Source organism: Pongo abelii, chromosome 4 (genome assembly GCF_028885655.2).
Source record: "Pongo abelii isolate AG06213 chromosome 4, NHGRI_mPonAbe1-v2.0_pri, whole genome shotgun sequence".
In the NCBI taxonomy this organism is placed as follows: Eukaryota; Metazoa; Chordata; class Mammalia; order Primates; family Hominidae; genus Pongo; species Pongo abelii.
This window is the reverse complement of record NC_071989.2, coordinates 168281909-168309857: the sequence shown is the minus strand read 5'-3', so window position 1 is coordinate 168309857 and position 27949 is coordinate 168281909. Positions and strand designations below refer to the sequence as shown.

Here is a 27949-nt window from a genome sequence, read left to right as displayed (position 1 = left end):
ACCATTCACTGAGCACATAAGCAAAGAGCGAGCGTGTTCGTTTGTGGAAGTATCACTAGAAGGTTTTGGAGTCTCGGATTCTGGTTGCAGATGAAGGAGGAAAGTCCCTTCAGCAATTTGGTACCTATCTTCCTCCATCTGGAAACTTATAAGACTTTTCTCAGTGATGTACTATTAGAGTCAGGAGTAGAACCCAAGTCCCCAAGTCTAGGACTCTTTCTTTCAACTCTGCAGTACCTTGTGGGAGGTATCTCCTTTTCTTACCTTGGTTGTATTTTCTTCCCTCTTCACTAAAATTTATGCTCTCCACCCATCAAAAGTTTGCATCACTCCTTCAGCCAGCCTTTAGCGACTGCCCTCCAAACATCTAATTGTAGTGGGGAAGTAGTAATAGCTGAGACATGGTTCGTGTCCTCAAATTTACAACATGTGTCTCAAGCTTCTTGAAAACTACCACTTTCCTGCCAGCTCACCCCTTTCTGCATGTTTCCCTAGAGTCTCAACAGTTCAGAGCCCTCTGCAGCCTCTCTCATTGCTCCAAATCTCCTCCTCCTCAGGGATGTTGTGTGGACACAGACTGACTACTCACTCCCCCACCCCACGGGCTTTGAATAACCTCTCTTGGAGCTCATTCTGCACCATGGACACCATCCGTTAAAATTTAATGGCAAGTTAGTAAAAAAAGACGCCCTTTATTGGCAATTCAAATCAGGTTATTGGGCACCATCTGCCTTTCTTCAAATTAATGGGAAAAAGAAATGGATCCTTTGGGCTTTGTTTATTTTTAGATTATCACAAAGGAACCCAGAAGGCTGCCTCTAGATCATGTTAATCCCCACTGTAAATGAAGCCAAAATCTCGGGAAGAGACAAGGGGTGGTAATAAGTGATCATAAACAGGTCTCCATTCACATGCAGAAATTATGGGAAAAGCAGAGAAAAGTGTTCCTGTCTTCCTGTCTTCATCTTGTCATTCGCCTTTCTGGACCAACTGGGGAAAAAAAGCCAACAGAATTATAACCCCAAGGAGGTAGCTGATTGAGACAGCCGGAGTAACGTCAGTGTGGCCAGAACATCCTCTCTTCTGCAGCCCCTATCAAATTCAGGCCAAGCTGGTGGTTATGTTTCATCTTTGATTTCAGTTCTGGAGGCAGATGGAACTCCAGAGACCTGGAAAATACTAGACAGATCAAGTTTGAACTTGACCGAGAAATTCCCTCCACACGGTGCCCCCCTCTCAGGCTGACTTTCTAAAGCTCTTCCCCTCACAGGCACTGGCCCTAGAAGCCTCCAGTTAAAAAGCAAACAGGTTACCCAGGAGATAAACAAGTAACACATTATCATCTGCTATCCCATCAGCACAGGTTCCTGAGCAGATGGCTGCACTGCACTCTGAGGGAAAAGCACTGGGCTGAGAAGGGCGGATAGGCTACAGGACTGAACATGAGCCTCCTGGGAGCAGATACATAGGAAATTGGGAAGGTTTGGGTGGGAGAGAGAGATAAACACATGGCACCTAGGTCCTAGGGGGCTTGGAGGCAAGGATGGAGTATTGCCCAGAAAAGAGGAAAAGAAAGTGATGGAGAGCTGGAGAAGTCACAGAAAAGGGCAAGGTGATTTCAAATACAATGTTTGCTACCCTCCAGTATTTTTTCTAAAGTATGTTGTCCCAGATTGGAAGGAACACCAGAGCATTTGATTTTTCCATCCTTGATACAGTCATAGGTATTTCTGGGGTGGGGGATGGGGGGCAGGGGGAATGAAGGAGGCTGTTTATTTTAGTAATCTTCACATTACTGTATTAATAAATTAAAATGACCTTATTACTCTAATTTGTTTTGTTTGTATGTTTTAAAGTATAAGAACAACTTTTGACAATTTCCAGCAGCAATTATTTCATTTGGGAGTATTTTTTGCAATAGACTTTAATGCATAATTGTCAAGCTCCTATCGATGTCCTATCAGCATCTCATAATTATAAAAGTATTTCATCATTAAATGCACTTGGGAAATGCTGAAATTCACACCCTCATTCCTTCTGTTTCAAGTGGTCTTGTTTGCACACACCCAGTAATGAAGAATGCTGTGCCATCCGCAGTGGCGGCTCATTTTGCTGTTGGAAAACTCCACTGGGTAGAGTGTTCTCCTTATGTCAAATCCAGGTGGTTCTCAAACTTCAGTGCACATAAGAATCAGTGTAGAGTTTGTGAAACTTGCCTTGCTGGGTCCTACCCTCCGAGTTTCTGACTCAGTAGATGTAGGGTGGGGTCTAGAATTTGCACAGGTGACTTAATCCCATCCATCTCCCTGTAATTTTCACTCCCTCTTCCGTGTAATTCCCAGAATGACCCAACAAGTCTAATTCCCTTTCCAGTGTGCAGAACTTCAAACACTTAAGCCCAGCTCCCCATTGCAATATAAGATCACAATGGTAGGGATAGGGCCAGTAATGGTTTCCTTGCCTTCTTCCCAGTGGCTTCAGTGGTGTTGACAACAGTGTGCACGCAATGAAAATCTGTTGAGTGATTGGCACAGAGTCACTGCTATATAATTGTTGCTTGTTATTATTACTTCTGAGGAATAGAAACCTCACAAGACAGAGCTTCCTTCCAAAGGGCTCCAAGATAAGGTGCAAATGCACTCTTACCCTGTCTTCTATGTTTCTAAATCTCAATAGGGCCTTGAGTCAGACAAAGAGTGTACTTTTGCTTTGGGTAAGGGATTTCTAGATTTTTTCTTCTGCAGATCTGGCAGGGCTGATGTTACTTTATATCTCTTTAGAGAATGGGCTTACAAAAAGAGTGACACGGTGGATATTTTCACCCAAGAATTCTCTTACCGAGTGGAAGGAAATAATGGAATAATGAAACTCAGCAATCGGATGGGAAATGGAAGAGTAAAACCAGTCTCCCATAGTGGATGTGCTCCAGATGTCCTGGTAGTAATTTACCCTCGTATTAAAACCCCATAACTGGAAAAGAGCACAAAAGTGGGCATGACAAGGGCCTAGTGCAAGAGCAGTAGGTTCTTACTCCTGGCTTTTCCAAGGGAATGGATATTTCTCTGGTCTATTTCATCATTATTAGCATTCCCACCTTGGCATGGTGTCCCTCCAGTGATGAAGCTGTTTTGCACCTGTAGCTGGCCTCCTTGCCTCCCCAAACCCCTGCAGGGCCAAATAGCTGCAGTTTAAGGGAGAAGAAATAAAAAGCCTTTGAAATGAATCATCCTAAAAGCAACTCATTTTTTGTTTGAGGGCATAAGTGGGATATTTGAGAGCTGACTGGAAAACTTCCTTTTCAGAGCCCTTCCTGGCCTCAGGAACAAGTTTTTCCAAAGCCATCCCAAGCAACTGTCTCAGCAAAGAGACAAAACCAGAAGACACTATTTCTATAATTACAACCAATTACAATCTTATGATTCCATTTAATCTCCACATAAGAAGTTCACCAATTGAAGAACAGCCTTGATCCTCTGTGCCTGAGCCAATTAGATACTTTGGTTCAATCCAGAATGGCTACCCAGCCTTTTCCAGGATGAATTTGTGTTTAGAATTTTACTTTTATAGCTTCCAAGGCATCCCAGATTTTAAAGGGACACTGGAAAGCATCCATTTTTGCATGTCTGCTCCAGCAAGATCTGTATATTTCAAAAATCATTAAGAAGTTAATACTGAAGCCCATTTTACTTTTCTCCCCAATAACAAGATTTTTTTTAACATTAAAGTGTTTAGATTTCCCTGAGAAAAATAAAAATGATTTCTTAATACCTTGGAATCTTAATCCAGATAGTCTAGGAGAAAAGAGATTACAAGTGACATCTCAATTTCAGGCACCTCATTAGTCAGGGACTTGATTTCCGATGATTGCTCTGCTAATTGACTTGGAGCTGACTGCTCCTCTCTGGGGAAAGAACTCCATGAATCCTGCTTCCAGACCTCCAGGGGTTTGCAGACTCTTGCCTTTCACCATCTGAGGGTCCTTGGGCCTCGAGAGAAATCACAGAGGCAGTGGAGTCTCTGTCATTTACCTACTCTGAAATCCGAGGCAGGTTATTTATCCTCTCTGACCCTCCTCTTCCTTGGAGTATAGAATGAAGAAAATGCTGCCCGCCTGAAAATTTGCTGTAAGGATGAGAGCATGTGTTACTCTAGGGGCCGGGCACAGAGTCAGTGCCCAAATAAAATCGTTTATTTGTTGCTTCAAACAAAAGTTAAGCACAAGAGTGGACATGCAATATCCAGTCCCTGTTTTCCTGTCCATTATAATCTGATGGGGAAAACAGATATGAATCAAATAATCCCCCAAATTATTTACAAACAGAGGTAAGTACAATAAAGGGAAGGAATGCAATTTTGTGAGAATTTCAGCAGAGCAACTGCTAGCTTGGAGGAGATGGGAGAAAGACTGAGGTCAGGGGAGCAAGGAGGAAAGATGGAGGAAGCAACATTTGAACCGAGTTCTGGGAGATAAGAGGGTGGGGAGGAATCCAAATTGTAGACACTGAGAAGGGCAGGATCAGGGAAAGAGGCCATTGGAGAGAGCAAGGGGCAGCATGGCAGAAATGGGGCTGGATTAATCACCAGCAATTTTCCATAAGTTATTGGCAAGCTTTATCCCACGTAGGCATACAGCGAAGTCCTTGATTAAATGACAAAATTTTCCAAGTATATCTTAAGAAAAAACGTTTAATCTTGCTATGAAATAAGACTTGACAGAAATACTTCCTGATCAGGTTACTGATTTCTCTGAAAAGATGCTTAATTTATGTGAAAGGAGAAAAAAAGGAAAAAATATATAATTATATATAGCTATATAATTATATGTAGTAGATAGCTAGAAAATGAATAAATGAATGCATTATAATTTGTAATAAGGAGAAGTAGACTTGGAGTTGACAAATGATCTGAGATAGAGGCTCAACCCTGATCACTACTAGCTATATTATCTTAAGCAAATGTGTTATCATTTACTCAGAGTTTTCTCTGTGACAGGCACTGTGCTAAGTGCTTACCCAACATGTATCATTGAATTGTTGCAGCCAGCCAGTGAACTACCCAAAGTCCTCCTTACCATCAACATTATTATCATCTCCACCTTACAGAAGAGACAGAGGCTTCAAAAAATTAAGTGACATGCCCATTTTACATGTGTAATACATAACAAACTTGGCATCTGAATCCCAGCCACTGCCTCCAGAATCTGCATTCTAAAAATCACAGCATCATTTGCTCTGTGCAGCCAGAAAGTGGTTCTGAAGATCAAACAGTCACGGAAGACCTTTGTAAAACCCTCAAGGCCTCACCAGCAGAGGCCACCAGAATAAACAGCTCTGCCTTCTTGCCGTGAGACCAGACCCTTTCAGGTTCACTCTGACTTAATTCCAACTATCCAATCTGGGTCTTCAGAAGGAGTTTCCTTAGTAGGCCCCTTCACCTGCCTAGCGACCCATGCGTCCACTGTAATTACTGCCAAAGTACCATATGTATGTGCACATGGCATTTTTTCTTGAGGTTGGTTACCCAAAATGTTTATGAGCTTCTGGGAAGAGGAATCTTCTCTCAAAATTCTGATTCAATAGAGTTGACTCAAAACAATAAGGGACTGGGAAGTTCAGGAAAGATTTTTAATTCAGTCTGGTCTCAAACAGGAGTCACTTGCTCACTAAATGCTTTAGGTGGGCCCATGATGTGTCAGTCCAGAGGTCCAGCCACAGCTGGAATCCTTTAAGAATTATTTCAGGTTTACTCAAAACAAAACAAAATGAAAAACAACTTCCTTACTCCTTCTTTGTACATTTAGGAATTAAATAACTTGCAGGAAAGAAAGTCTAAAACACATTAAACGCTGAACAATCCATATCCTTCAAGTTCTGTACAGCCTTCGCCAATGTATATTGAAAATGCTTTCACAGAACTGCAATTAGTATGTACCTTCCCCTTCACACTGGTTTTCACAAATGGTATTTCACATAAACATTCTTGTGCATCGGCATGGCCCAGGTTCTTGTTATTTTAATAACCTGATAGTATTCCATTCTGTTAACATTTCTTGAATGCATTTAAGTTAAAAAAAGAAACTCAATTTTTGATCTTTGACACTTTGAATTTTGCTTTAACATTTAAAAAACTGATATGAAAAATGCTAACAATGCATGACTTAAGGGTTTCAGAGGATAGGCTTTGGAATCCAACAGACATGTACTTGAATCCCATTTCTACCTCTTACAAGTTATTTGACCCTGAGCAAATCACTCAAGCTGTCTGAGCCCTAGTTTCCTCATTGTAAAACAGGGATAATAGCAATATCTTCCTCTTCAAATTGTTGCAAGATTAAGCAATATAATATGCTTAAAGCACTTTGCAGAGCGGTTGGTACATGCTAAAAGCTTGGTAAATGATAGTTCTTGGCATAATAGACAGGAAGTAGAGATTTGGACCCACCTAAGGCATTTTCTTTAAAAGGGGTGAAAACGTATTTTTCCAAGGTTATAAAGAAAGGAAATCAGGGGAAATAAGGAAGTATCTGAAATGACCACATGTTGGTGTCGATTTACTCGCCAATTCCAAATTTGGGTGCCTGAAATGAACATTTTCAGTCCTAAAATGAGGACGGCATCCTGGGGCTCGTGAACATGAATAAATATATTCAGAGAATAAATACACTCTATGTGTCTCTGGCATGATTCCTCTGTTCAGCCTCAACACTGCCCACCTTTCTGCAAAGCAGGTCCTTCCACGCCAAGTCAGCCCTCCACCACCACCACCATCAAGGAGAATTTTCTGACACTTTCCCCAACCAATTGTCTGAACATGTAAGCTAGACAGAACCATGGTAATTCTCTCTTGTCCAGCTCATTTGCTTTATAGATCAGAAAATGGGAGGCTTAGGCAGGTGAAATGAATTTCCAAGTTTGCATATCTACTTAAGGGCAGAACTGGTATGTACAGAACCTGGTCACTTCTAATCATCAACCCACAGATTTTCTAATCGGTCATTTGTGTTTCACCTTGATGATATTTTATTGATCCATGAATCTTCTAGACTCCTATTTACTTGAGCTTTCCTTTTTTTTTTTTACTAAAAATAAATGTAAAAGGAAATATTACATAACTAAACATTAATAGATAAAAAACAGTTACTAATTAAATGAAATAAAAGACAGTCATAAAATAAACAGCAGACCTATAATTAAACTCTAGTTGAAATGCAACGATCTATCAAAGGATCAGAGATGGAAGCAAATGCTCTCATCTACAACAAAAGAAATTAGCAAGGGTTCAAGAGGGGCTGAACAAGGATAGACAACCAGCAGTCTAAGATTCCATCAAACAAAAAGTCCATCAAAGTTTTCTTTAAGAGGATAGAAAAGGAATGAAAAAGGAATAACTGCATTGGCTTGGTAGGACAAGTGTGAATTTGGGAAGTACTAGCCTGTGACATACTGTCTGTCCTACACCATCTCTTACCTGTCACCCACCAGGGAATAGTTCCTGAAACTTTGTGTTTTGAGATTGATTCTAGGATCCCACAAAACTCTTCACTTCTTTGCTTCCTTCTACACTCTGAAAGCTCTGTTTAAACCCTCAACCTTCGTAAATAAAGTTCTTCACAGTTTCATTTGCAGATAATCTTAGCTGTGGTTTAGCTTTGTGCATAGGCATTATCTTATTTAATCTCAACAACATCTTTTTAAGTGGAAACCACTGCAATTTCCATGTGAGGACTGACACACGGAGAAATTATTGAACTTTTCTATGTCTTCAGGTGGTAGCTTGGAGTTGCCTGATTCCATACTCTATGCACTTAATCACTGTGATACATTACTTTCCAGTCTAACTTCAGGTGATTTATTAATAATTTGCTTCAAAAATATTTACTGAATATTTCATATGATCCCATCAATTGACTCAGCACATAGGAATGAGCAAAGATTGATATAACTTAGTCCTTGTCCTTGAGTTTTATATGTCATTAATATGTTCAACAAATACTTATTGGCCTACTACCAAGTTGTAATCTTGATGAAGAACCAAGAGATATGCATCTGAAAAAAATGCACAAATAAACAATATAATAAAATACCAAAATGTACAGAGCAATTAGTAAGAGTTATGAGCAGGTCAGGTAGGAGATGGAGTGTTGTGGTCTAGCATTACTAGGGAGGGCTTCCTGGAAGACACGACCCTTGAAAGGAGGGAGGACATTGCAGGCAAAAGTACAAAGCAAGCAAAGTGACAGAGGAGACACCCAGCATTGAGTGGCAGAGACTCCTCTTCTTAATACCTGATCAATTGGCAACAACAACAAAACAAACAAAACACCCACCCAAAGGGCAGCAGGGTCTCACATTTCTTAGCTATAATTTTCAGAGATCAATGATAATAAACTCTGTGAGGCAAAAGTTCCTCCATTCTTAAGAGTGGCATTGGGTAGAAAAGGAGCTTTCACCAAAGATGCTTTAGGTTTCAATTATGTGCCTGAGAAAGCCCTGCAATTGGCATGGCCTAGAATATGAACACAGGGGCAGGAAGCTTTCAGTTAGCCTCAGTGCAGCAGAGGGTGAGGAAGAAAAAACATACTTATTACAATTGTTGGCCTCGGAAGCTTTGAGGTACACCAGCAAGGTAGGAGCTTAGAAAATAAGTCTAGCTCCTCACAGTTAAGTGCCAAGTGCTGTGAATGACTAGGGGCTGGCTCATTATGGACCTATTTCAGCTAATCCTCCACAAGCAACAATCCTCCTCTTTTCTGGGACTGTGGAAGCCTGGGGAAAAACCATTCCTTTTCTAGTCAGGCTTGAGGGGGAAGAGCCATTCTTCTTTAATAAATCTCCAGGCTCACAGGATTCTTCTTACTGTAGCTAGTGCTAGAAAGTGTAGAGTTTGCAGGTCTCTGAAATGTTCAACACCCATTCTGCCCCTTCCTGATTAACAACAACAATAATAACATGTCTGTTAGCCTATCTATCTTCTCTATTAGATGTTAAGTTTCTAGAATGTTACCCATACAATCACTTACCTGTTCATTAATCCAATCAATAACTGAGTGGCTCAATGTACTCACCTCTATTTTAGCACCTGTACACTTTATTGTACTTATTTCTATTGGAATCTGGCCCTTATCTACATCTCCAGCCTCATCTCCCACTACCCAGCCCTTAACACTGTAAGGTCCAGCCGCATTGACTCTTCTTCCTAGACAGTGAGCTGGGCCTCTTCTCTCCCACCGTAAGGCATTCATATGTGCTGACTCTTCTGCATGAGCATGGAACAAATATTCTTTCCACCTTCCTCCATCATCTGATAAGCTTCTACTCACCCTTCAATCTCAAGTCTCACACCGCCCTCCCAAGCCCAACTCCCAGGCTAGGCCAACTTTTTAAATCCTAGGCAACTGAACATGTGTAGTCTGTACGTACAATGAGGCAAGGGATCTTGTCTGATTTTGCTTCCCAGCAACTAGCATGGTGCCTGGCCTGAAGTAAGAACTCAGTATGTGTTTGTGGTTTGAATAAATGAATAAATGAACAAATGTGGTCCTTTCCCTCGGGGTTCTGTCAGATCCTTCAGGGCCATGACAGTATCTCATATTCTTAGTGCCTTGTGCCATGCCTGGCATATGAGCACTTAGTAAATGTTTGTTGAATGTGAAACTTCCATGTGCAAGTCTCCACTTTAAAGTACTGTGAAGGACCACAAATAAAAAGCTACATGAACAATAAAAAGCCAAGCACATAAACATATGGTCCCAAACCTCAGAGAGTTTTCAGCAAAATACAGGAAAGGGGACAAGTACGTGATAATCATAATGGTGAAAAGAAAAAAGGGCACAGAAGGAGTACAGACAAAGGGGCTAAGGAAGTTCCGAGGAAGGGAGATCACATCTGAGAAAGGGTACGGACAGGTTTTAGGGAGGAAGTCCTGAGCCCAGCAGCTATTCTAGTCTTTATCTGGAAGCCACATGTCCAGTGCTCTGTTGGGCAGGACTGTTTCTGGGTCAAACATGAGTAGGGGTGGTGCCCACCTACCACCACTCCATTTTTGAAGCCTTTCTCTATTTCATGAAGGCTCAGTGCAGGGCAGACAATTTAAAAGCCTGCAGGGGCTGAGAAACTAAGATAACCAAAAGGTGCAGGTTTACTGTGGCCAATTCCAAAGCACATTTCCCGCCTGACAAGCAGAGGCAGCTGTTACTCAACTACTGTCAGTTGTTGTCCTGTGCGAATACCAGCCCTGTGTAGTGATTTTTACTCTCCAAGAAAATAAAGAGATGCAGATTCTGAAATGAAATCTTCCAGTTTTTAAATGTTGGCAACTAATTCAATTTTTAGCCTCAAAAAACATTCTTTAGGTCTGTGAATCGCATCCAGACTGCAGACCTCATCCAGTCATGAACAGCTGGCTTACAACCTCTGGCCTAAACAGATTAGACCTTTTAGAAATTAGAAAAATTAAAGCCACCATTTTGCATCCATGTGATTAGCACGTGTTAACAAATCTGATCAAATCAGATGTTGCCAAGGAAGTGGAGCAACAGGAACGCTCATATTCAGCTCCTGGGAATGATGATTAGAACAGCTGCTCTGGAATGCAAATTGGCATTATCTTGTAAAGATAAGGAAATGCATATCTCATTACCTAGCAATTCCATTTTTGGCATATTCTCTAGGGAAATTGTTGGAAATGTGCATGAAGAAACATATAACATATAAAGAACATACAAGAGTGTTCATAGCTGCATTGTTTATTATGGCAAGAAACTGAAAACAAATCAAATGCCAATTAAAAGATTAAATAAGCTTTGGCATAATCATACAACAGAATAAAAATAACTAAAGTGCTATCAATTAACATGGATCTGGTGTCTTGAAGGGTTGGGTATACCCTTCTAAGTAAGATCTTTCTTCTAAGGTCTCTAAGATCTTCTCCTCTCTAATGTGAAACAATCCTAGATATTACTAACCCATTGTTAGTGTAACCTTTATTCATTCAGCAACTATTTACAGACCATCCATATGCAAGATATTCTGCTAGATGCTGAGGATGCTGTGACAAACCAGATATTGCCCCTGTCCTTACAGTGTGGTAGAAGAGACAATGTTAAACAATCAAATAAACAAATAGAGATGTATAAATGGTGAAAAGAACAGGATGCTATGAGAACACAATGGAGGAGGAACATAGCTTAGTTGGAATAGGGAGGAATATAAAGGGTTACAAAAGTCCTCTCTGTAGAAGGGATAATTAAGTTGAGATCTGTGAAGTTAGCCAGGAAAGGAGAAAAGAACATACCAGGTAGAGGGAACAGCCCTACAAGGACTCTGAGCATGCAAACAGCTTAACCTGCTCAGAGGGATGGAGAGGAGCTCAGTGTGGCTGCAGCATGGTGCATTCACACTGGAAACCTTGTTTGCAATGTGAGAAAAGTCTGAGTTCATGCTTCCACCCAATTTTCAAGATGGTTGACAAGCAAGCCAGAATGACGTATGAAACCTAAATGTGAAAATAAAACGAACTGGATTTAACCCACAGGCTTTCACTATATTAACATGACATTCTACTAAACTACCAATCAGTTAGAAAGAAGAGAATATTAAGCTCAAATATTCCCCTTCTGCCCATGCTGAAGGACCAGAGGTTAAGTCCAGACACTCAGAGGATCAGAGTTCATTACCCAAAATATCTTCAGATATTAAAGCTAGACAAATTCATGTGAGCTACTCAGCTCCATGCAAGAAAGTATTATAACGATTCAATGATGGCTTTTCTTGTGGTTTCCAATTCACAAATTGTTTCCTCTCTATGCCATTTCCATATATCTATATATGGGTGTATGTGTGTGTATATATACTCACACATACACATATACCACATAGACACACAAATATTTCAGAATCTAACTTAAAAGTTTTCTGTCCTTGCTGTTTGATCCTTGGTGCCTTGGCCAGAAACCCCAACTAAGCATAGCTCATATGCTACAGTTAAACTTTTTAAAATTTTCATCTCTTAGGTAATTATGGATGGGACAGCAACAGGGCCTCCTGCAATAGCCCACCAGAGGCTTCACAATTGGCACCAACACTTTTTAGGAACAGGCAAGCAGTATTTTAATTTCAATAATGGTTTTTGCCAAAAGCCCTCTATAACTAATTTTGCAGTCAGAGTCCACAAGACCTATTTAGTGTTTGGCTAAATCTCATGGAACATCTCGTTTCCCTTCAGTTTTTCATTAGTTTGGATTAAAAATAAAAAAGCTAACAAACATGGTTTGCATGAATATTTCCAAATTACACCACACCAGCATTTTCAGAGGTGACCTCACTCCCTTTTCTCCTCATCTGAAACCCCTTAATATCCACAGTCAGTTTGGCAATGCCATCTCCATGCCCTGGAAGAATGTGGCCTGACCTTGCTCCCAGCAAAAGATGTGGAGAATGACTTGTTCCTTACCACACAGGCACTTGGGTTTTATAGTTGCTGTCATCTTTGCAGCTTTTTGATTTGCCAAGAGCTCAGCAAAGAGCATAACCTCATACCAAACAGGTCCCACTTTAAGAGCTCTAAATAAAACTAGCAAGCAAAGAGGGGTGGAGTTCAGGAGATGCATGCAGAATGAAAGCGTCCTGGCAGATGAATTATCTTGCAGGATCCACAACTGAGACAGGTGTCTGCAAAATTTTCCATGAGAAAAGGTTGAAAATACTGCATAATCTGCTTTTATGATCTAAGTGCAAGTGATTGTGCTAGGCACTGGCATTACTTTGAATGAAGAGGTGAGTTATTGCTTGCAATTATTCACCACCCACATTCACCCATTGCCATGAAACTTGTGCTTTCTGGGGATTACTTTGGGCTTGGCCACATGTCAAGCTTTGGTCAATACAATTAGAACAGGCACGATATGAGCCACATGTAGGCAGAAGCTTTAAGAGGCATTGCCAGTTTCTGTAGATGTTTTGCTTCTCCCCCTCTTTCCTGAGAACTGCATGTCCCAGACAAAGGCTGTTCTCTCCACCAGACCTAGAATGAGAAGACACATGGAGCAGAATGCTGCCCAGAACAGAACCACAGCCGACCTGCAGGGGAGCATGAGTGTTACAGGGATGAAAAAATAAATGCTTGTTGCTGAAAGCCTCTGAGATGATTGGGTAGTTTATTAGGTTAGCAAGCCTGATTAATGCACTTATTAATGCAGCAAAACAGACTTGATTCCTTCTCTTATGGACCTGAAGGTCGAGCCAGGGGAGGTACGCAATAAACATATGAGCCAACTAATAATTACTGTAACTACTTCTTTTTACATTAGGCAACATCTAATTATGTAACATCTCTTCCATTTACACCAACTCCTCTTCCTCATCCAACCACATGTGGCCCTGAGCCTGCTTTCTTCTGGCTACATTCTCTGAATTGACAACTCCATCTATTCCTATAACTTCCAGAAGCACCTCTCTTCAAATGCCCCTCAAATCTACTTCAGTGGATGACATCCAGACAGAAGACCTCATCCAGCCAGGCACAGCTGGCTTACGACCTCTGGCCTAAACAGACAAGACTTGTGAAAAATTAAAACCACCATTTTGTACCCACAAGATTAGCAAATATTAAAAAGTCTGATCAAATCAAATGTTGCCAAGGAATTAGAGCAACAGGAACACTCATACTTGGCTGCTGGGAGTGATGATTGGAACAGCTGCTCTGGAAAACAAATTGGCATTATCATAAAAAGATAAAGATATGCATATCTTATTACCTAGCAATTCAATTTCTGCACATATTCTCTAGGGAAATTGTTGCTATTCTTGTACACATGCCAGATCCATATTTCCAACAGACGGCTGGATATCAGGTCTGCAGGACCATTTGTAAACTTACACTCACCATGACCAGAACTAAATACATCTATTATCTCTCATGGTTTCTGTGGGCCAGAAATTCAGGAAGTGCTCAGCTGGATGGTTCTTCCCTAGGGTCTATTAATGAGGCTGGTGCTGAAACAGTGAGAGGGGCTGCACATGTTGGGTCTGTTCAAGGCATTCTCTCTCTCTCTCTTTCTCTCTCCCTCTTTGTCTCTCTCTCTCTATCTATCTCCAAGTGTGGTCACAAGGCCTCCCTTTGTGGCCTGTCCATGGATGGAAAGTTTGGGCTTCCTTGCAGCATGGCAGCCTCTGGACTGTCAGGCTGTTTACATGGTAACTAAAGGTTCAAGGGTGGAATTATTCCAGACAGCAAGACAGAAGCTAAGTCACTTCCTGTGACTTTCCATCAGAAGTCATGTAATATCACTTCCACCATGTTCTCTTGGTTACCCACAAATGATTAGCCCTCTCAGAACCAAGAGCAGTGGAACCTGACTTTATGATGTGGTGGGAAAGAAGATCCTGTTGTAGTTATCTGTGGATGATACAATTTGCCACACCATCCATCAGATCTTCCTCCCTGCTTCTTTTCTGTGACTGGGACCAAATCCTGACATTTTACTTCCACAGTTGTTCTCTCCTTTCCATTCTCATAACACTCTCTTTAAGAGCAGGTTCAAATAACTTTCAATATGGGTTAGTGGTGATGTTAGCTGACTCTCACTCCAATTTCTCTTCTTTCCTCTTTACTGCTACCCAGTCTTCCTTCCTAAAGCAACTCCTGATCCTTCACAAATCTGCAGAGGGGATGACACATAGTAGGTGCTCTTTAAAGATCGGATTTTCCTGAAAATCTTTGAGGACTCTCCTTTATCTGTTTGGTTAGAGACAAAGTCCTTGGTCTGAGATTAAAAGATGTCTATAATATTCATTCATTTGTTCAATAAATATTTATTGAGCATCTACTCTGTGCCAGACATTGTGCTAGGAACTGGGGATAAAACAGAGACCAAGATGAGCAAGCTTCCTGCCTTCACAGAGCTTCTGTGTAGTGGGGAAAAAGAAAACATTCACTCATTCATTCAAAAAACATTTAACGTGTTGCACATACAACTGCCCATTCTAGGTGGGAAGGCTGTAATCAATATAACATTAATATGTCCACATTGTGCCTTACTGGACACAACAAATTTAATTTCCTGCTTCTTTTTCTCTTGAAATATACACTCCAAATAAACTAGACTATCAATTTATTCCCTTTTTATTTGCAGAAAGTTTCCATTTCTACATTTTAATTTATGTTGGCTTCTTTGTCTGAAAGTTTCCTTGTTCCTCCCCAATCTTCAAGTCTATCTCAAATCCTGTATGCTATAAGAAATGTTCCACTCTGCTCTCCAGTTGAGTGTGGATTCTTCCTCCTTTATATCTTCACAGTGTACAGTCTGCATCTTTCTCAGGCCACTCCTTATGTTCTACTTTGTGTGATAGACAATATATGTGAGTCTTGGCGTCACTACTAGACCACTAAGCCCTTGAGAGAAAGGGCTGCTCCCTATTCATCTTTCTTGGTCTTTGTTACCTATACTTACTTATGGTGCATACTCAATATTTATCCAATTAGTGGAAAGCCTGGGAACAAACTTGAGAAAATACCAATATATTCCTCTGTTTTAAAACAGGAAATAGTCTCAGAGTTGTTTGGTTGTAAGTTCTTAAAAATCCAACTCAATTTGGCTTCAGCAAAAAAAATGGAATATATTGGCGACATAATAGAGAAGCCCCTTGGTAGTTCCATGTCGTTGGGAATCCCTTCTTTCTCTCTGTTGGTACTGCTTGCCACTGTGCTGCTTATTCCTAGACAGGGTCTCAGGTGGCCCACCAGGCTTCTATCCTGTGAGCTTAGCAACCCCTTACTCTTTGCTAAGGTCCAGGATCAAATGTCATTGACTCAGCTGAGGTCACATACATAACCCTGCACCAATCACTGTGGCCCAGGAATGTGGCCCTCTGTACCTGGAAGTACATCCTAGAGGAGACAGAGGAGAGGTGAATTGTCAAGTAGTGCTATGAGAAAAGCAATCTGATGGGCATGTGAAGGGTGGACTGATGGCAATGCCAGACAAAAGAGGGAAGTCTAAAACGGCATTTGAACTCTGAGATGGGAACCTCAGTTCACCCTTTTCAGGAAAGATCAGCCAAAGCAAAGGAACAGGAGGCATTCTATCAGACCTAAGATGCAAGTTCATAGGCAGCCTTTGGACAGCACTTACCCTCAGGCCCACAGGCTGTGAGGACATCATTGGATCAACAATAGAATAGGAGTCAGGAAACTTGATTTATCCCTTTGGCTCTGTGACTTACTCTCTACATGACCTTGGGCAATTCACTTAACCTTTCTGGACCTCAGTTTCCTCATTTCCAAAATAAGTCAGGAGGGCTGCGTGGTCACTGACTTCCTTTTCCATCTGACATTCTGCACTGCTATTTCTGATCTGAGTATAACGGATCCTTCCTTCACAACAGCTCTGGAATTTACTTCTCCCTGTCTAGTGGACTAGATCTTTACAGAGTCATTAAGAGTATGACCTTTTTTGCTTACCAGCTGTGGGATTGTGGGCAAATTACCTAATCTCTCTTTGCCTCAGTTTCTTTATGTATAAAATGGGGCTAATAATAGTCCCTACCTGTTTGAGTTGTTGTAAGGATTAAATTAAATGAATATATGCAAAGTGCTTGGGACAGTATGAGGCAAATTTTAAGTGCCACATAACTGTTAGGTACTATCAGAATTATTCACTGTGTTAATTTATGGCTTCTCTTAGGATAAGAGGCTGTGGAAGCCAGGGCATGGAAAGATGGACAGTATTTGACAGATACATTTCTTTGGCCATGTAAATAATTTAGAAATGGTCACAATGACAGTCTCCTTTGGGCTTGAGGAAGGAAAGCAGTGCATTGTGGGTGTGGTTGGCATATTTTTTTCAGAACTTTAAATTAAACTATATAATTTCATAAGTCTGATTACATTTATCAGGCAAGCAGAAATGACCATTTGAAATAAAACCTGCCTGCCCTACATTCTCGCCATAATTATGGATACATTTCATTTGCCTGAATCCATAGTCCTGTCCCTTCAGCACACTGTAACTGCTGTAGAAAAAACATCACTTACGTTCACCCAGAGCCAGTTATATTGTGCCTTCCCTCCCTGAGAACTGCTTTCTACGTGCTGCAGGGACAGCAGAGTACTTAGGGACACACACACACACACACACACACACTCACACACTTTTTTTGTTGTTCCAAAGGCTGAAGTTTCACCAATTTCAGAGTCCAACAAATTCCAAATGAGTCATTTCCCCAAATCTTCCTTCTCAAGTCCTGCCTCTTAGTGCCAACATCCTCTGTGCAGAAAATAAAATAAAACAAGAAGACATGAAATTGATGTGCCTGGCTGGCTTCTAGAAACAACCTCCTTTAATTTACTAGAGTTACTGGGAATTGCTTCCAAAGCCTAGGTACTTATGGTAGGGTCCTTCTCCTTAGTCTTGAGGCTAAGTTCAAAGGAGGTGTGACCTAACTTGTCTCTGAATGCTGAGAGCTTCAGTCAGAATAGCAACACACACCTGTGCTTCTGTTTCCCAAGGGCTTTCATTTCTATTACTATATCTGTTTCTCACAACAACCCTGTGGGTAGATATGATTATGATTGCCATTTGATGAACTAGGTAACTGAGGTTCAGAGAAGGAAAATGATTTCACTAAAGGCAAAACAAGTTCATGTTTCAGAAAGACCAAAAACCTGTGTCTCCTATGACATCTACCTCAATGATTTTTCCCAAGAACAACAAATAGGATTTTCCTCATATGCCATTTCTCTTGTCTATTGGTGGTGGCTGGCCAAAGATCTAGCATTGAAAAAGATTATAAGATCACACATAGGGTTGTGATTCATTAGCAGCGTCTAATACAGTATGGGATAAGAAAGTGGTAGCCTATTCACCAGGGGTCTGCCCTACACTGTATCATGATATCTAGACTCTTGAACCTTCTTATATTTCAGCAATCTATCGATCATTATGTCTTAGAAGTATAAGAAGTATATATTTTGGTTGCAAGTAAGCTGAAATACACTTAAGCCAAAAAAAGGAGAATGTATTATATAAGAGCATGGAGGTGTCTCTTGAAACCCAGGGATAGGAAGTGCTGACAGTCATCTCTATGGACTGAAACCAAGAAATGAAATGTCATCAGAAACCCAGGCAGAATCTTTCTGTCACTTAACTTCTATCTTATCCTAACTCTTCTGTCCCCCCATTCACCCCACTCCTTCTCTTTATTTTCTTTCTTTCTCTCTCCTCTAACTCTCTCCAGAGACACATGTTCATTTTTATCTGCATCTCTCTGACCATTTGCTCCATCCTTCTTTCTCTGTAGATTGGTTTTCTTTCTTTCTCCAGGCACATGGGACAAGATCAAGAGCTGCACATGCTGATGGAAATACACTTGTGAGTCGCAAATGTAACTGTACCTTTTGTATCTAGTAGCCACATTTAAAAGAAGCCAAATAAAGTAAAATTAATATTAGAAATACATTTTAATCTATATATTTATAATATCATTTAACATGTAACTTAATATAAAAAATTTAATGAGATAGCATTCTGAATTTTTTCTTTATATGAAGTCTTTGAAATCTAATCTGTAGTTTACGTTTATAGCATATTTCAATTTGGATTGATCACATTTCAGATGGCCAGTGTCTAGTGGCTACCAAACCAGACAGCACAGATCTAGAGTTCAATGTCTTTTTTTTTTTCTAGCAGCCAGCAGGGAAAGGTCTGGCATCTCTGAATCTCCCTGTCAAGGTTTCAGGACATAATCTGATTGGCTCATATTGAGTCACTTCTTCATACCTCATCCAGTCAGCCTTGGCTAGTGTCTTAGTCTATTTTGTGCTGCTATGACAGAATACCTGAGACTGGGTAATTTATAAAGATTAGAGATTAATTTCTTATAGTTCTGTAGGCTGGGAAGCCCAAGGTCAAAGAGATCAAATCTGATGAGGGCTTTCTTGCTGCATCATTCCATGGCAGAAGGTGAAAGAGAAGAGAGACAAAGAAAGAGAAAAACTGGGCAAAACTCATGCTTACTATCAGGATCCCACTCCCACAATAACGACACTAATCCATTCATGAGGCAGAGCCTCATGACCTAATCACTTCTTGCAGATCCCCCCTCCCAACACTGTTGCACTGGGGATTAAGTTTCCAACACATGAATTTTGGGTGACACACTCACACCACAGCTACCTGGAAGGCAAGGATTCCTTTTTATAGACATGGCAGCCAAAGGACATGAGACAATGAGGGAGGACTTGCCTGAGCCTAGAAGATATATAACACAATGCTTACAAGGGACTTGTTACACATGAAGTTTGGGGGACACATTCACAACATAGCCACCTGGAAGGCAAGAATCCCATTTTATAGACATGACACCAAAGGACAGGGCTGTTCTCAGAGACAAAGATGAAGGACTTGCCTGAGCCTAAACGATATACAACACAGTGTTTACAAAAGACTTTTTAGGAAGAACCATCTAGTGTCACCTGCATTCCCTGGAATATTCCAGAGTTCTCCATAATCTTGCATTTGGGGGAATATAAAAAGGTTTCAAAGGCAAGAACAACCCAAGAAGAATAGTGTGCTGCCACCTGGGAAAGATAAATCAAGCATGCATTTCTAATTCAAGAGAGACCCAGAGCTGCCCAGAAAGAACACACAATGCAGGATAAACTCAGTGGTGGATCAGAAGTTTGAGGTGGAGGCTCACTTCCACAAGTTCAAGACTCATCTCCTAGAATTAAGTTAATCCAGGAAGGACAATCCCATGCCGCTTGGGAACCTGCTCTGGCCTTCTGGCCCCCTCCAGGCCTCAGGAGAGAACATTTTTTATGCCATTTGCCAACACCAAGAGCTCCCCTTTATACAGACACATTTCAGTTACAACAAACAATTTTTGTGGGAACATCCAGTAATCTCTAGCTTTGTTTATGGAAGCTCTTCAATATGAAGAAGGCTTAAGTCCTTAATGAGAGTAGAGGAAACAGCTGTTCTCTCTTCCTTAGGACACTGGGGCTTCCAAAAGAGTGTTATGCCACTTAGTGAGCCATAACCTGTTTATGAGGTGGCTGTGTTGACTGTCTGTCACAGCTCCTAACCAAACACTTGCTCTTAGCTCTCAGGTAATGGGAGTGACAGAGAAAGATGGCTGCATGGAAGACGGCTGCATGGCAGCTACTCTGAGGACAGCTAATGCTGGGAACGGTGGAAAGGCAAGAAGCTAAAATTCCTGGGAGCCCATTTCTTTGGCTGAGGCAGAGTCATTGGGTCAATATTTCTCATTCTCAAAGTGTAGAGCAAGGATCACGGTTTTCCATGGCCTAGAAGATAGGATCTACCCCCTGCCTACCTCTCTGCCCTCATCTTGCAGTTTGCTTTATTCCAAAACTGGTCTCCTTTTTTTTTTCTTTTTCTTTTTCTTTTTTTTTTTTTTTTTTTGAGATGGAGTCCCACACTGTCACCCAGGCTATATAGTGCAGTGGCACCATCTCAACTCACTGCAACCTGTGCCTCCTGGGTTCAAGCAATTTTCCTGCCTCAGCCTCCCAAGTAGCTGGGATTACAGGCACCCGCCACCACACCCAGCTAATTTTTTTGTATTTTTAGTAGAGACAGAGTTTCACTGTGTTGGCCAGGCTGGTCTCGAACTCCTGACCTCGTGATCTGCCCACCTCAGCCTCCCAAAGTGCTGGGATTACAGGCGTGAGCCACCGCGCCCAGCCCCCACAACTGGTCTCCCTTCTATTCTTTGAACGTGACAATCTTTCAGAATATTTGCCTGGGACCCTCTTCCCCAGCTCTTTGCATGACTTGCCTATTCTCGTAGTTCAAGAATCACCTCAAGTGTCCTTTCTTCACTTAGGCCTCCCTTGACCCAGTCTCCCAGCTCCATGCATAAAGTAGTCTCTTACCCCTTCCTTCAGGCCATCTTTCAACGCATCACCTACTTCATCACACTTTTTCCAAGTTGCAATCATCTTCTTTATTCATCTGTTTCTTCATCTTCTCCACTGGAACGTAAATTCCCTGAGAATAAGGACACATCTAGCTCATTAACTTCCGAACTGCAGGGTCCCAAATGGTGCCTGCCACATAAGAAGATCTCAGGAAATACTTGTTGAATATATAAATTATAAATCAACTCTCTGGAGTGCCCTAGGCCCACTAAATCACATTCTCTAAGAGCAGAGCCTGAAATCCGTGGGGTTTTTTGTTTGTTTGTTTGTTTGTTTTTGAGATGAAGTCTTGCTCTGTTCCAGGCTGGAGTGCAATGGCGTGATCTTAACTCACTGCAACCTCCGCCTCCCAGATTCAGCTATTCTCCTGCCTCAACCTCCCAAGTAGCTGGGATTACAGGCACCCGCCACCATGCCCGGTTAATTTTTGCATTTTTAATAGAGACGGGGTTTCACTATGTTGGCCAGGCTGGTCTCAAACTCCTGACCTCATGATCCACCCGCCTCGGCCTCCTAAAGTGTTGGGATTACAGGCGTGAGCCACCGCACCTGGCCCTGAAATCTGTGTTTTTCACTAGTGCCTCAGATGATTTGTACACATCCTGGGGGGTGAGAAGTGTACTATTTTTACCTGCCTTGTCAAGAGCCCTGCTTTCACTCGTATCCTAACCTAAAGGTTGTGTCCTGACAGAGACTGTGAGGCAAATTAGAGGGAACTTAAGGCTTCTTCAACTTGGTGGCTCAGTTTGGTCTTCCTAGGACTATTCACTGAACAATGACGCATTAGGGGTGTAAGCCGATGAGCTCAGGGAGGGCAAGAACCATGTGAATCTTCCTCATTGCTTATCACTGGCGTGCTGCATAGTACCTGCCACATAGACAGCCCACAATCAACATAAGCAAATGAATGGGCACTGACATGAATGCCAGGCAATGTGTGAGATACCAAGTGTGGCAAATGTGCATAAAACTACAAGATGCTCAAAGTCAAGGGGGAAGGCAAAAATGAAAAATTTAAACTTAGAACATAAGCTAAATGTCCAAGGTTCTGTGGGCTTCATAGTAAAGGTAAAATTTGAGCTACATGTTGTTTTATTTCTTCCGCATGCCCTGGGTAAGTCTGATAACCTCAGATGTCAATTATCTGTAAGTAAAATACTTTATTTTTCTTGAGATACAGTAGAGAATAGTAGGTTGTTTTTTTGGCTCCATAGTTTTCTTAATAATTATGCAAAATGAAGCAAGCCTTTCTAGGCCTCAGCTTCCTGCTTTTGTACCAACTTTACAGGGCTGTCTGGAGAATTAGATCAATTCATATACATAAAAAGCCTAGCATGAGACATAGCAAGCACTCAAAATATATTATTACCATGTAGTTTTAACACCCTCTAAACACTGTATCTAGCCCTCTCTCCAATGCACATTAAGAAAAAAAATGCCTTTTTAAAAATGTATTTTACTAATAGCTAATGCAAAAGGAAGTATCAGTTCCAGGCTCTGTCCAAGTTAATACAAATCCCAGGTTAGTGGAGTCTGAAATTAATTGTCTTTTTTCTCCTTGTGACATTATAATTTAGAATGTAAGTATTTCCTCCCTAGATGGGAGAGGAATTTCACTGTTACATCACAGAGAACAGTATCCTCATGGCTGCTGAAATTTTTGTGAAAAAAATCGTATTATAATAAAATGGGCAAGGCAAGATCTTTTGTTATAGGAAACTTCAACTACAGTAGAGAAATGTCAGATGGGTAGGTTATTGTCCATGCCTTGGAGAGAGTTTGAATCCCATGAAATGAGGGGAGGGTCAGTGGGGTTTGTTGATAATGCTCCATTAGCTAGTATATATATGGACTTTGTGGTTACAGAAACCACACGCCCTGGCTTGGGCATGACAGTCCCAGTTAATGCCCATCATTGTTGTTTAATTAATAGTAACACTTTCTTGCATTCCCAAAACTGCACCAGTTTGGGTGACAAATTAAATTGTCACCTACTTATGGGTCTTCCTGTCTCCCCAGCAGAGAACCCAAGCCCCAACCTGGAGTAGTAATAATGAAAATTATATTTGCACAGCCCTTGATATATACTGGGCACTGTGTTGAACATCCACCATGCATTATTTTATTTATTCTTCCCAACAAGGCTTAGATAAGACTTCTAGAAGACATGGGCACAGAAAAGATTCCACTGTACCTCTCAACCATATTCAACATAAGAACAACTATACATGCTAAATTAAAATATTTAAAATCTGCATGCATTTTGAAAAATAGCTTCTTTCCCGATGTGTCATTACAAAATTCGGAACTCAAGCATCAAAGCTGAACTTTTCACATTTTCCTTCTCTTTCTTGCTAGGGCCTGAAGCACATACTTGCTCTGCCTGTGTTCACAGATCTAGAACTGCTCACAATAACCCAGTGAGGTGATGTGATTGCATCCATTTTACAGATATGACACCTGAGGTTTAGAGGAATCATCCCACTGTCACATGCTAGTTCGTCAGTTTTAAAACATCATGCTTAGTCCCCCTCACATTTTAACATTTCTGGAATAAAGATAATCTCACAACAGAAGAACATTTTTAGTGTAGTATTTCTCTCCTGACCCATTTTTATGACTTTAATAATGTATCCTATACCAGACTGCTTCTTAGGCTACAGGACACATAAGAACAGCAGAGCTGACCTTCAAACCTGCTCCATCTGACTTCTTATCTGTAATCACTGTGCCACACTGCCTTGAATCAATCTTTATTAAATGTCTTTATAAATAAAGAGAAAAATGTTTAGCAAAACTTAAATGGCTGTGCATAGAGATCAAATGAGCAGAAGAATCCCTACGTCTATGGTTTTTCAGCCTGTCACCTTCTTTCTAATATTCTGTATGACTGACAGGGAACTGGGGAAGTGAGGGTTGGGGGTGAGAAGGTAAATCACCAAAAATGTAAGGAGAGGGAAGTAGAAAAACCAAGGCACTGGGGCAAGGGTCCCCAAATTAACTTTTCTGATCTCACTTTGCAGGGAACAGACATTGCATTGTAACTCCTGGTAGACTAGGTCTTACCTGACTTTGACCCTGCTTAACTATTCTGAGCGTCAGTTTCATCATCTGTAAAATGGATATAATTAGAGTTGTTGTAGATACAACTCGAACCAGGTTGGGGATTTTTCCTGTCCTTCCTCTAGAGCATTAGAGGAAGTATTACCAGAAAGGCACTTAGAACAGTGCCTGGCACACAAAAGTTCTTAAGAAGTGTTACCCATTATTATCTGTCATCCCTTCAACCTCATTTGAGGCCACCACCCATTCCCTCCATCATCCACCGACACACATTTCCAAGCCATGTTAGTTTTCTTCCAGTTATTCCAACAAGCCAAGCTCTTTACCTCTTCAGAGTCTTCACACATGTTGTTCCTTCCTCCTGGCATGCTCTTCCAGAATTCCATCTTTGAAGAGCCAATTCATGTTCATGCTGGAGCCTTAGCTAAATTATCACCTCTTTAGAGAGGCCTTCCCTGATCCTCTCCAAATACAGTCTTACTCTGTCTCTTTCTATTGTATATCTTTGCTTACTCCCTTTCTGCCCATTGGAATCTAAAATGGTCTCATTCATTCATTAGTACAGGTACTTATCACCTGCCACCACCAAACTGGGAATATACACAGTCTTGCTATTCTTGTGTCCCTGCACCTAATGCATGCCATGCCTGGCACAATAGATGTTCAATAGAGATTTGTTGAATTGCATTTCCCAAACTTAATAAACAAAAGCCTCAGAATCTAAATCCAGGTCAGTTTATAGCCAGAGGCTCTACATAGAAAGGAAAATGGTTTGTTTTATTAATGGTTTTCTCTCCCACAGGAACCTCCGTTCGTCAAGAGCCTGGAGCCTATGACTCGGCATTCCGTCCCAGGTGCCTCTCATGTTTATCTCCCAGTGTGTATGCTTCATAGTAGGATTAGGTTTTCATGCTCATGTATTTGATTATTTGGGTTCATCTGTGACACTCTCAGGGGAATAGGCACCTTCCCATAGACCTTTGCTTGAAAGTAATGAAAGCTGCCTCAGAAAGCTCTCATTACCTGTGCTGTTTGGGGAGCCGCAGCTTTATTGAAGGTATCAGCACACTGCTTCCTGAATCGAACATTTTCAAATCAGATGCTGGTGGGATTTAGGGAACTCGAATCAGGTTGAGGATTTTTCCTGTCCTTAGCGGGGACAGAGTGCAGGGTTATCGACTTTCTTGTTCATTAGAGTCACCTCCAGATCTCAGTTAAAAATGCATATTCCCAGCATCCTACCCCATGAGAGTCTGAGTCAACAGAACTTTTATTACAGATAATAAAAGTTCTATTGTGATATTTATTCAGAGGACCTTTTTTTAGCTTCCCATGTGATTGGCGCTGGGACAAGCAGCTTAACATACATTATTTGGTTTAATCCAACTAACAATTCTATGATGTAGGCATCATATTTATCCCTCTTCATAGATAAACAAACTGGTTATAAGAAAAGTTAAATACTTTCCCCCAGGTTCTACAGCTCATGAGTGGGGCTCCAAAGTCTCGCTACTCAAAGTATGGTCTATGGACCCGCAGGTTTGGCATCCCCTGGAAGGTTGTTAGAAATGCAGGCTCTTGGGCTGAGCACAGTGGCTCACACCTGTAATCTCAGCATTTTGCAAGGCCGAGGCAGGTGGATCACTTGAGGTCAGGAGTTCGAGGCCAGCCTGGCCAACATGGCAAAACCCTGTCTCTACTAAAAAAAAAAAAAAAATATATATATATATATATATAGAGAGAGAGAGAGAGAGAGAGAGAGAGAGAGAGAGCGCTGACCGTGGTGGTGCATGCCTGTAATCCCAGCTACTCAAGAGGCTGAGGCATGAGAGGCAGGAGAATCGCTTGAACCCGGGAGGCGGAGGTTGCAATGAGGTGAGATTGGGCCACTGCACTCCAGCCTGGGCAACAGAGGGAGACTTTGTCTCAAAAAAAAAAAAGAAATGCAGACTCTTGGGCCCCACCTCAGGCCTCTTGAATCTGAATCTGCATTTTAACAAGATCCTCAACTGACTGATGTGCACATTCAAGTTTGAGAGCCCTACCCTAGTGTTCCTGACTCAAAGCTGGGGTTCTTTCTCTCCTCTCTTGTCCAGTGGTTTTCAAACATGAGTTCCCACAAGAATCACCTGAGATCCATATTAAACAGGCAGTTACTTATCGAAGTTCCACCGTCAGATGCTGTGATTTAGTCGTTCGGGGCTGAGGCACAAGAATCTGTATTTTTAACCAACAGCCCAAATGGTTCTAATGTGGGAGGTCTGAGGATCACACTTTGAGAAACACAAGATAGAAAATGCATTGGCCTCACTTTTCCTATCTGTTGAGAATAAAATAGGATATTTTAAAAACGAGCTTCTAGCTTATAAAGACTCTGCTTTTAGTGTCTGGGTGTGGTAGCTCACGCCTGTAATCCCAACAATTTGGGAGGCCAAGGCGGGTGGATCACTTGCGTCAGGAGTTCAAGACCGGCCTGGCCAACATGGTGAAACCCCGTCTCTACTAAAAATACAAAAATTAGCCGGGCGTGGTACATTGCGCCTATAATCCCAGTTACTTGGGAGGCTGAGGCAGGAGAATTGCTTGAACCCGGGAGGTGGAGGTTGCAGTGAGCTGAGATTGTCCCACTGCACTCCAGCCTGAGCGACAGAGTGAGACTTCTGGAGGCAGGAGAATCACTTGAACCTGGGAGGTGGAGGTCGCAGTGAGCTGAGATTGCACCACTGCACTCCAGCCTGGGTGACAGAGCGAGACTCTGTCTCAAAAAATAAAAAAAAAGACTCTGCTTTTAAGATCAGTTCCCACATTTTTAACAAGGAGAGGAAAGAAAACAGACCCCTCTAAACCTTGAAACTTGGAGGTTGGCCAGGCACCGTAATCCCAGCTACTCAGGAGGCTGAGGCAGGAGGATCCCTCGAGGCCAGGAGGTTGAAGCTGGGCCACATAGTGGGACCCTGTCTCTAAAAAAAAAAGTTTTAAAAAAATAGCTGATTGTAGTGGTGGATACTGTTAGTCCCAGCTACTCAGGAGGCTGAGGCTGCAGTAAACTATGATTGCACCATTGCACTCCAAAATGGGCATCATAGTGAGACCCTGTCTCTAAAAGAAGTTAAAATGAAGATTAGCTGAGCACAGTGGTGCATACCTGCAGTCCCAGCTACTCAGGAGACTGAGGTGGGAGTATCACTTGAGCTCAGGGATTTGGGGCTGAGTGAGCTGTGATTGTGCCACTGCATTCCAGCCTGGGTGACAGATCCAGATCCTGTCTCAAAAAAAATAAAAATAAAAATAATATTAGTAATAAAACAAAAAAGAAAATCGGAGGTGGAGAAACTTTAAATATAACTTGTCCATGATCATGTAGCTCATTGGTGGCAGAGCTAAAGCAGTATCCAGGACTGCTGGTTCTTAACATTAAAACACAAATCACCAAGCATAAAGCTCAGTAGCAGCAGCAGAAGCACAAGCGGCAATTATAAAGCTCTATATGTAAGTGTTTTTACATATTAACTCATTTAAATCTCATAACAGCCCATACGGTAGGTACTATTATTCTCTTTACACTAATGAGGAAATTGAGGCACAGGGAAGGGAAGTCACCTTCTTACCTAGTAAGTGGTAGAGTCAGGATTCAAACCCAGGCTGGCTTTGGCATTCAGATTCTTAAGGCGCTTAGTAAGCAAAGAGTAAATAACGGATGAATGAATGAGTGGATGAATAAAATATCAAATGATTGCAAACTGTTCTGGAATACCCTATCAGGTTTTATCCTTCTCTTTGTCTCAAAACCAACGGATTGAAGTGGAAATGCATCACACCCCTGTTAGCATCTGTTTAAAGGGCACGGGAGCTGGAGTCAGACACACCTGAATTCAAAAGCAGCTTTTCTGCTCATTAGCTGTATAACTTTGGGAGAGTCACAAAAATCTACTTAAACCTTAGTTTT

At 41.5% G+C, this 27949-nt stretch overlaps 1 long non-coding RNA gene across 1 annotated transcript; it reads right to left on the bottom strand.

Moving 5' to 3' along the window:
• Positions 1–818: 818 nt before the first annotated feature.
• Positions 819–27267, bottom strand: LOC129059598 (uncharacterized). Its single transcript, XR_008525594.1, has 3 exons — positions 27149–27267; positions 20896–21010; positions 819–990 (listed from the first exon to the last, which is right to left on the bottom strand). It is a non-coding gene; the product is annotated as an uncharacterized LOC129059598 (long non-coding RNA).
• Between the last annotated feature and the right edge of the window lie 682 nt (positions 27268–27949).